At 39.0% G+C, this 9,555-nt stretch overlaps 1 long non-coding RNA gene across 2 annotated transcripts; it reads left to right on the top strand.

The window, feature by feature from the left end:
- The first annotated feature begins 800 nt into the window (after positions 1 to 800).
- LOC141091801 (uncharacterized) lies at positions 801 to 8,472 on the top strand. Of its 2 annotated transcripts, none has more exons than XR_012232577.1 (3): positions 801 to 965; positions 2,143 to 2,171; positions 7,969 to 8,472. It is a non-coding gene; the product is annotated as an uncharacterized lncRNA (long non-coding RNA). The 2 variants fall into 2 exon arrangements; XR_012232578.1 differs by lacking the exon at positions 801 to 965 and adding an exon at positions 1,634 to 1,730.
- Positions 8,473 to 9,555: the final 1,083 nt, after the last annotated feature.

Below are 9,555 nucleotides of genomic sequence, written 5' to 3'. Positions count from 1 at the left end.
GGTCAGTGTTTTATTATCGCTGCTGCTAGGAGACATTCATTATAAATGTACATAATAATTAGGTTAGTTTTTTTGCAGTTTATAAATTAAACAATCACATTTTGTCTAAACCATTTATTATCTGCAGTAATTATAAATAGTGAGGAAACTAAAAGTAGTCACTGATGGTGTCATAACGAGCAACTAAGATTCCGAGGAGGAATAAACAAGCCGCAGTCATCCACTACCTGCCATCAGCCATGTTTCATGTTTTTAGGGAAATCACCAGGAGTGATAAATGCCAGTTGCTCTTTTGGGCTACAGTTATCTATTATTGCTCTTGTAAATACATATTAATATATAATAAACGTTCAGATGTTGAATTTTTGCAGCTTTTTTTTAATGCAAATTTATAGCTGCTTTTTACCGTACAAGCAAACGCTATGAGATTTCAGAAATCTCATGCACATGTTTCTCTTTCTTTTTTTTACTGAACTGGAAAACTGAATGACCACAGGCATATAACAGGACATCAGATAAATGGTTTTCCTTCATCGAAGCCATTGTCTGGCAAATATATTTCTGTACATGTTTTTTACGCTTGTTTAAAAGTGACCTTTTAAATTCAATAATACAAGTTTTAGTTTAGTACTAAATTACATTTCACAATTGTATATGTCTTCTAAAGGACAGAAGGTAATATGTAACAGTAAGATTGAGATCGGTTTCTGAACTTTAACCTAAACGTGGTGTAAAAAAGGCAGAAAAACCTGCTCATTTACAGGGAGTGTTGTGTGTCTCATGATGTGTATGGGAGGGGATTGTTGACAATGTACAGGAACATGTAACCTTTGACTCGTATTTTCCGATTGCGCATTTTACCACTGAACCCTCCCTATTCTCCTTTTTCCTATAAATGATGAAACTGCTCTTTTTCACTCATACAATTTTCACTACTCCCACTGAAACGTTTAGTCTACTTAGAGGCAAGTATAAAACTTGTTTTTTTTACATATTTTTATATTTCTATTTACCTTTCTATTTATTTAAACTGGTGAGTGATGGCAATCTCTGTATAGAGCTGAGGAATATGATGCTGACATTTTTTTTTGCTAGATTCTTCAAGATGATGCACACGGTTCATGAATTGGGCACACTATCAGAAAGGCTCTTAATTTTTGTCTTTAACCAGTTTTTGAGACTTTTTGAACTAAAATTCACAAATCCTTTAAAAAGTCTATTAAAAACTCCACCAGAAACCTTACTCCTTACAGGACCTGGCGTGAGATGCCCCCCCTCCCCCAAAACTGCAACATTTGTTAAAAGTCACATTTCGTGAATCTGTCTAAAACATCTGGATAAGCAAAGTTGCTGAGGGAAAATAAAAAAAAGCAAAAAAAAAGAAAGACAACTTAAAAAAGTGGCACAAAACATTTAAAGCTTAAGGCACAAACACGAGAAGGAGCAAATTACTCCAGAAAAATGGGGAAACAGCAATGATGAATTGAAGCCTATATCTGAAGTACCCTGCAGTTTTTGTACGGTGAACACGCACTGGTATGGAGATGAGGTTGATACGTCAATAGCTGCTAGTAGTATAATTTCTATACTGATTGATCCTACAAACAGGATATTCCAGTTTGTTTAGAAGCAGAGCTCACAGAGAAGCCTCCGCTAATTGTGCATGTAAAGGTGTTGTAGACTAGTTAGAGGTCTCTTTACTCTTGTACAGAATCAAGCGCAGTCTGCAGGTAGTATTAAATTATATGTGCAGAGAGGAAGAGCAATGAAATGAACGGCACTGGGGCAATTAGTCCATGCATGTGGTGTACAAGATCCTTATTGAAACCGAAGACAAGCGGTATTGGGCAAATGATATGCGGTGCTCTGCATCTAATGTATATAGTGTAAAGTCCAAACAAGTAGTGATGCGGCACTCACCCAAATGCAGACGTATACGGGGAAGGAGATGGACAGTCCATCTCCTTCCCTGTATACCTCTGCATATCTGCTCGTCCATAGAACCTTGTCTATTTCCATTATGGCATAATAAAGGACATCGTTTTTACAGCATTTTGGTGAGTGCCGCATCACTACTTGTTTGTATTAAATTATATATATATAAAGTATGCATGTATTCTTAAGATTCTTTTCTTTTTGTAGGTTCTCAATAATGCACCATCCACACCACGGTATGTCTTATATAGTCTTAGAGCAGTCTGAATCTTACAATCCATATAATCAACTTGTTGCCCTTCTGATTATGTACTTGAATTTTCACAATTTTCCTGCCAGGATAAGTCCTTGCACAGCTTGTCATAAAGTATATAGTGGTGCTTAAAAGTTTGTAAATCCTTCAGAATGTTTCTTATATCTGGATTATTTTGACCTAAAACAACATCAGATTTTCACACAAAGTCCTAAGAGTCGGTAAAGCACCAACTCAAATCAAAAAATCGAGTCAAAAATATTAGGGTTTATTATTTTTTTAAACAAGGAAAATGTTCCAATATTGCATCTGGGAGTGGTAACAATACGTGAACCTCTGCTCTCAGTACCTTATGTGACCCATTGTGCAACAATAACTGCATCTAAAAGTTTCAGGTAATTGTTGATTAGTTCTGCCCATCCGCTTGAATCATGTAGAATAATAGAATGTTAGCGTTGGAAGGGACCTCTTTATACTGCAAAATTATTGTGAAATGAGCGTTCCTATGAAGAATACTCTTGTATGTTTAATTGGACTAAGCTACTGCAATGCCCTGCATAAACCTAATCATAGAATCATTAAAATCATAGAATGGTAGAGTTGGAAGGCACCACCAGGGTCATCGTGTCCAACCCCCTGCTCAATGCAGGATTCACTAAACCATCTCTGTCCAGCCTCTGCTTGAAGACTTCCATTGAAGAGAACTCACCACCTATCGTGGCAGTCTGTTCCACTCATTGATCACCCTCACTGTCAAAAAGTTTTTTTCTAATATCTAAAATGTGTCTCCTCGCTTTCAGTTTCATTCCATTGCTTCTCATTTTTCCATGTGCAAACGAGAATTTGGATGATCCCTCTACACTGTGACAAACCTTCAGATATTTGTAGACAGCTATTAAGTCTCCTCTTAGCCTTCTTTTTTGCAAGCTAAACATTCCCAGATACTTTAACTGTTCCTCGTAGGACATTGCTAGAAGTCCACTCACCATCCTGGTCACTCTTCTCAGACCTTGCTCCAGTTTTTCAATGGCTTTTGTAAAATGTGTTGTCAAGAACTGGACACAGTATTCCAGATGAGGCCTGATCAAGGAGAAGTAGATGGGGATAAACACTTCACGTGATCTAGACTCTATGTTTCTCTTAATACACCCCATAACCGTGTTTGCCTTTTTTTGCAGCTGCATCACATTGCTGACTCATGTGCAGTCTGTGATCTATTATTATACCCAAGTCTTTTTCACATGTGCTTTTTCTTAGTTATATTCCTCCCATTCTGTATATATAATTTTCATATTTCTTGCCCAGATGTAGAATCTTTCATTTCTCCCTGTTAAATACCATTCTATTAGTTGCATCCCATTGTTCAAGCTTATCTAGCTTTTATTAACCATTTATTATCACTCTTTGAGTATGATCCATGAGCCAGTTATGACTCCACCTAACCATTACCTTGTCAATTCCATTTTATCAATATTTCTATAGTATTAAGGTCAGGACTATGACTTGGACATTACTAAACATTAACTTTATTTTTCTTTAATCATTGTTTTGTATAACAAATTGTGTACTTTGGGTCGTTGTCTTGTTGCATGACCCATGTTCTCTGAAGATTCAGCTCATGGACAGATGTCCTGACATTTTCCTTTAGAATTTGCTGGTATAATTCACAATTCATTGTTCCATCATTGATGGCAAGTAGTCCTGACCCAGATGCGGCAAAACAGACGCAAATCATGATACTACTTCCACAATGTTTTACAGATGATAAGGGGTTTATAAGCTTCCTCTCTCAAAACAGAATGCTTCTCATTTATTAAAAAAAGCATAATTTTGATCTCATCTGTCCATAAAACATTGTTCAAATCGCCTTTGGCACACCATTATTGTTCAGTACCCACCTGTAGTGGACTCATAAACATTAACATTGCTTAGAGGTTACTTTGGGTTCCTTTGTGACTTTGCGTACTATTTGCACTTCAAGTGATTTTTGTTCGTTGACTACTCCTGGGGAGGGTGATTATTGTCTTGAAATTTTACTATTTGTACCCAATCTGTCTGTTTGTGTATTGGTGGAGTAGAAAACCATTAAGAGTTGGTTTTGTAAGGTTGAGTGCACATGGACTTTTTTGCCCTGCGGATTTTTCCGCGCAGAATGGAAGAAATCCGCAGGTCAAATGACCTGCATTTTTCCTGTGGATTTCTTCCATTTTTAATGCGGTTTTCTTGCGGTTTTTGTGTGGTTTTCCACTGCGGATTACCCCCTGCGGATTTGGAGACAGGGAAGGTGGAAAACCGCACAAAAGAAGTAACATGCTGCGGATTTTGTACCGCAGGAAAACCACGCGGAAAAATTCACAGCGTCTGCACAGCGTTTTTTTTTCATTGATTTGAAGCGTTATGCGTTGATTTGAAGATATGCAGCGTTTCTGCGCAGAAAAATCCGCTGCGGATCCGCTGGATATCCGCATCATGTGCACACAGCCTAAATGTCTCCAATCTGATGAACATCAACAACTATTCTTTTGAGGTCCTCAGAAATCTCCTTTGTTCGTGCCATGATACACTTTCCCAAACATGGGTTGTGAAGATTATACTTCAATCCACATTCTTTAAATAAAACAGGTCACACAGACTAACAATTATCACCTATGGATTAAAAACATCATACTCGAATTTTCCTTTCAAATTTTCTGCTAATTTAAATGAAGCGCCTTTCTGAATCCTGCTCATATACAGTAGGTACTGTTCACATGATCAGGTTTTAAATACATTAGATAGGACTGCTCCGAGATGGGTATACCGTGACATTGGTGAAGTGGCTTAGTATACATTTTTTTCAAAAACGTATCAACTAAATATCTTGTTTTTGTAATCGTCTTTTTACTGGCACTTGCTGTCTACTGTTATATATTTTTACAACAGAGTATTTTTGCACATTTTTCATACTGCGTTTTTTCTTTGTGTTTCAGTCTTTGGGTGGTGTGAACACTGTCCAACCGACCTGTTCACTTTTGTGCATGTCACGTGTGTTTTGAATGTGTTTTTAATTTAAATGATGCACATACCTTTGCCACTTACTAGCATGCGATATTTGATTATTTTCATAATTTAAAATATGTCAAATATAATAATTTTGACTCATTTGTTTTATTTGGTTCTCTTTGTCTACTTTTGAGAATCATGTGAAAATCTGATTTTAAAAATCCCAGTCCCTGGATGTTCTCCTTCAAAAGGTTATCACTACATATACATAATAAAAAATTGCGGTCAGATGGGACCTTTTCCAAGCAATATACAAAGAGGAAGACATATCTATTTTTTAATATGGCTTGAAAAAAGTCCTATGTGGATGAAACGTTGTTTTTTATCCTGTATATACTGTGACATAATAAAAATAACCTTTTGGAGAAGAACATCCATTGCCTCTTGGACATAGTAATTTGGCACAAGACTGCACAATTTTAACCTGAAAATCTAATATCGTTTTAAGGTAAAGTTATGCAGAAATATGGAAATTTTTTAAGGGTTTTCAAACTTTCAAGTACCACTATTTATAGATATAGTTATTCATATATTCTATCTATTATCTATTTGTGTATCTATCTATTATCTATCTATTTCATGGTTCTCCTTTGCGTTCACCCCCTAATCCACTGGTACTACTCATCAGCACATCTCAGTGCTTAAGGCTGGGTTTATATAGGCCGACTTCAGTTAAACAACCACTGACCGGTAACCAGTTTGTCAATCAACAATTTTTCTCATAGCCTGTTTAATCAGGCTGACCTACTTTAGAAATGCACAGAACGATCAGTAATAGATCATTCTGTGCACATAGGCTGCCAGTGTAATCTTCAGCACATTTCCTAGTTACTCAGGCTGACTTGCTGCTAAGAACAATGATCTTTTAAGCAGGTCAAAAAAATCTTCTCAGCCAACGAACATTTTCAATGTTCATCGAGTGAGTGACAGTCTATTTAAATTGCTTGATTATCGAAAGGTGATCATTCCTAGGAAACCTTGTTCATGATAACTAACCAATGTACACTCACTGGCCACTTTATTAGGTACACCATGCTAGTAACGGGTTGGACCCCCTTTTGCCTTCAGAACTGCCTCAATTCTTCGTGGCAGAGATTCAACAAGGTGCTGGAAGCATTCCTCAGAGATTTTGGACCATATTGACATGATGGCATCACACAGTTGGCGCAGATTTGTCGGCTGCACATCCCTGATGCGAATCTCCCGTTCCACCACATCCCAAAGATGCTCTATTGGATTGAGATCTGGTGACTGAGGAGGCCATTTGAGTACAGTGAACTCATTGTCATGTTCAAGAAACCAATCTGAGATGATTCGAGCTTTATGACATGGCGCATTATCCTGCTGAAAGTAGCCATCAGATGTTGGGTACATTGTGGTCATAAAGGGATGGACATGGTCAGCAACAATACTCAGGTAGGCTGTGGCGTTGCAACGATGCTCAATTGGTACCAAGGGGCCCAAAGAGTGCCAAGAAAAAATTCCCCACACCATGACACCACCACCACCAGCCTGAACCGTTGATACAAGGCAGGATGGATCCATGCTTTCATGTTGTTTACGCCAAATTCTGACCCTACCATCCGAATGTCGCAGCAGAAATCGAGACTCATCAGACCAGGCAACGTTTTTCCAATCTTCTACTGTCCAATTTCGATGAGCTTGTGCAAATTGTAGCCTCAGTTTCCTGTTCTTAGCTGAGAGGAGTGGTACCCGGTGTGGTCTTCTGCTGCTGTAGCCCATCTGCCTCAAAGTTCGACGCACTGTGCGTTCAGAGATGCTCTTCTGCCTACCTTGGTTGTAACGGGTGGCAATTTGAGTCACTGTTGCCTTTCTATCAGCTCGAACCAGTCTGCCCATTCTCCTCTGACCTCTGGCATCAACAAGGCATTTCCGGCCACAGAACTGCCGCTCACTGGATTTTTTTTCTTTTTCGGACCATTCTCTGTAAACCCTAGAGATGGTTGTGCGTGAAAATCCCAGGAGATCAGCAGTTTCTGAAATACTCAGACCAGCCCTTCTGGCACCAACAATCATGCCACGTTCAAAGGCACTCAAATCACCTTTCTTCCCCATACTGATGCTCGGTTTGAACTGCAGGAGATTGTCTTGACCATGTCTACATGCCTAAATGCACTGAGTTGCCGCCATGTGATTGGCAGATTAGAAATTAAGTCTTAACACACAGTTGGACAGGTGTACCTAATAAAGTGGCCAGTGAGTGTAAACCTGCACTAATCCTATTTTTCTGCTGTATTTACTTTTAATTAATGGTGAAAAATAGTGATTTTTTTTCTGTTGTCAGAAATACTGTTACTGGCCATTAGCGATGTGCGAATGTGCTTGGATAAGGTGTTATCCAAGCATGCTTGGGTGTTATGCGAGAATCTTGAGTGTGCTCAGATAATGAATTTGAGTCCCTGTGGCTGCATGTTTTGCAGCGGTAGACAGACGCAACACATGCGGGGATTGCCAAACAATCAGGGGCTTTATTAGACTCTCATAGGTTTACAACATTCTTCAGTATTTCATAATCCCTGTCTTAGGCTTCCTTTACATGTTCGCTGTTATGTTGGGACACTACAGTTCTCAGGGCTTAAAGTGTACATATAACTTAGACAATTGTTGGCTAAGCGCTCATTTTGAAAGTTTGTTTGTCCCAAAGCTTTTTCTCCCAGTCACCCATACACTTGACCACTCAGCTGAGCATGTGTTCTTAAAGCTTTATTTTTTTACAGGACCACCTCCCTGTCCTCCCCCATGTCAACCACATCCTAATCCCCACCACCATGGTCCACCCCATCATGGAGGTCATCCACCTCCACACCATGGACCTCATCATGTACCTCATCATGGAATCCATCATCCTCCTGGCCACCACCATCATCCTCATGGCCACCATGGACCACCTGGCCACCATGGACCACCTGGACACCATGGACCACCGGGTCACCATGGGCATCATGGGAAACATTAGTAGTATGCTATTTTATGGTGACTGCTCTAATGATATAGAATATATAGCATATAAAAATGAGTAATTGATTGAGCTGCACAGTAAAATATCAAAGTCAACTTTATCCAAATTACATTTAAAATATTAGCACATTTGTATGAATAATTTTTGATAATGATGTTTTCATTTTTATTAATTTAATACATTGAATTTATAATTATTAATTGTATTGATGTAGAAATTGTTGCATGCCTAAATGTGAATAAAATGCTTATTGGAACAGTGATTGCTGGTGCAAAGAGGAACACACTGGTGTTGAAAAAAATCAAAATAGCTCTTCCTTAACGGTTTATTGATGCCATATTCATACATTATCACCCAATTAAACAGATAAATAAAATTATCTAACTAAGTACAGAACAGGAGAAGGACATGGGTATTCTGGTTACAAGTAAGCTGAGCAGCAGCACTCAATGTCAAGCAGCAGCTGCAAAAGCAAACGAGATATTAGGGTGTATAAAAAGAGAGATAAAATCCCACAATCACAACGTATTATTACCCCTTTATGAATCACTGGTGAGGCCATGTCTAGAATATGGGATCCAGTTTTGGGCTTCACATTTTAAAAAGGAAATTCAGAAGTTAGAGTTGGTTCAAAGGCGGGCAACTAGATTATCTGGGAAAAACTCAGATGAAACACTGATGATAAAAACTGACTGACCAAACACTGATGGAACTCGGATCCAAAACACTGATTACATTTGCACTATTTTTTTGCATACAAGAACAAACACAAATGTCTGAATAAAGGCCCCTTTACATTTAGCGATGCATCAGCGATCCCGACCACGATACGACCCGGTCAGGATCGCTGGTGCATCGCTAAATGGTCGCTAGTGAGATGCCAAACAGGCAGATCTCACTAGCGATGCAGCAGCGGTCGCTCTTACCTTTCAGACGCGGCGAGGGTGTCCGTTTTCCACCTGCGTCCATGGCTCGCTCGTCGGCGCCAGCAGGAAGCCGACGACGAGAAATGGACCAGGCCGATCTCGCGCGATCAGCGATAGCCAGTGGGGGAGCCGGTCGGCGGTAAGTGTCACATGTAGCGAAATCACTAGCAATATCGCTGCTGCATCACAAAATCGGTGACGCATTAGCGATATCACTATGTGTAAAGGGCCCTTAAGACTTAAGAAACTTTTTTCCTAAAGTTCTTTGATCAGATTATTGAAGTTCTAAAGGAAAATTCCCTCACATATAAGGAATATAAACTGGGCAGTGCTCATGATGATCATCATAATGTGGGTGCTTGCTTTTTATCATCAATGAATCTATCAACAATTGCTGAATTTATATGATCATGACCAGT

The sequence above is a fragment of the Dendrobates tinctorius genome, unplaced genomic scaffold (assembly GCF_039654945.1).
Source record: "Dendrobates tinctorius isolate UK_male_01 unplaced genomic scaffold, ASM3965494v1 ptg000056l, whole genome shotgun sequence".
In the NCBI taxonomy this organism is placed as follows: domain Eukaryota; kingdom Metazoa; phylum Chordata; class Amphibia; order Anura; family Dendrobatidae; genus Dendrobates; species Dendrobates tinctorius.
Note: the sequence above shows the minus strand (reverse complement) of the source record. Positions and strands in the feature narration are given on the sequence as shown.